Source organism: Mustela lutreola, chromosome 2 (assembly GCF_030435805.1).
Source record: "Mustela lutreola isolate mMusLut2 chromosome 2, mMusLut2.pri, whole genome shotgun sequence".
Lineage (NCBI taxonomy): Eukaryota > Metazoa > Chordata > Mammalia > Carnivora > Mustelidae > Mustela > Mustela lutreola.
The window spans coordinates 208,976,718-208,977,994 of NC_081291.1; the positions used below are offsets into that span (position 1 = coordinate 208,976,718).

Sequence of the window (1,277 nt, forward strand, 5' to 3'; positions counted from 1 at the left end):
TAAATAAGTCCACAGGAGATGCTGATACTACTGGTTCAGGAATCTCACTATGAGTAGAAAGGTATTTAAACATACAAACTTGGAAACTGTTATTTATAGTCCAGGGCATGGTGGGTAGGTAGAGAGAAGATACAACACAAAAGTATCAATCAGATAGTTGGGAAAAAAGTAAGTATTGGCAATAGATCTTCCCATATAAAATTTATAATAAATAATAAAGATGGTCCTTTCTGGTTTTTTCCCACTGTGCAAGTACACAGAGTGAACCAAGATGGTGGTTCCTATGGATATGAAGCTGAGGAAGGCCTTCACAAAGCTTCAAGACAAAGTTATTGACATTTAACAAGAGGCAAAGATTGAAGACCTGCAGGTAGAACAGCTAAACAGAACAAACAATATGCACATCTTACAGATACAGAGATTATGACTTTGGTGGATAAGACTAACAAGTATGAAGATGTAGGATGAATGTTTATTCTTCAGTCCAAAGAGGTAACTCACAGTCTCCTGAGAGAGAAACAGAAAATAACAGAAGAAAAAAATTAAAGAATTGAAGCAGAAAAATTCTACCAGGAGTGGAGTGTGAAGGAAACTAAAGACAACATCCAGGAGATGATGGTGGCACAAAGGCCACAATAGGAAACATTTCACAGAAGCTTCGTGCCCCTTCTCATTCCTGGCAAGGGCAGAGGGGCCCGTATGGTGAAACATCTTCTTTTTTGTCCTGATGGACATTTTATTTGGATGATCTGGTAATCCTATGTTTTCTATGTCACCCTGATACCTTTTGATTCTAATACTATTTTTCTGTCCTGGCTCTCCTTGCCAGCTCTACTGGACGCTCTTCTCCCCTGGAGGTGAGTTATGAACACCCAGGAGAAGGAAGAGGGGATCCAGGACAGATAAGGGAGCTCTGCCCCAGTCGACTACCAGTTTAGGGGGTTAGATCAATGAAAATCATCTGTTCATCAACCCACTCTGTTTTCTCCAATCAAGGCATGAGAACAGAGGGCCAGAGAGGCAGAGGCTTTCAACCTCAACTCCTTCTTGTCCTGTCTAGACCTTTGGCTCTGTTCCTTTTGCACTGCAACCTTTCCTGCTTCTTTTTTTCCCTTTCTGTTCCTTTAAGTCAATCCTTCAACTTCTATGACTCCTTGCAGATAAGGAAGAGAGAAGACCAGGGCATACCTGAATTTAAGTGAACCTAGTTAGCAGTCAGCCCAAAGATTCCTTCCCTGCTTCTTCCCAAATGTTCAAAAAAAAAAAAAAAAAACAGT

The 1,277-nt window shown here is 40.7% G+C and overlaps 1 pseudogene; it reads left to right on the forward strand.

The window, feature by feature from the left end:
* The first annotated feature begins 271 nt into the window (after window positions 1-271).
* Window positions 272-639, forward strand: LOC131825977 (prefoldin subunit 1-like; annotated as a pseudogene).
* Window positions 640-1,277: the final 638 nt, after the last annotated feature.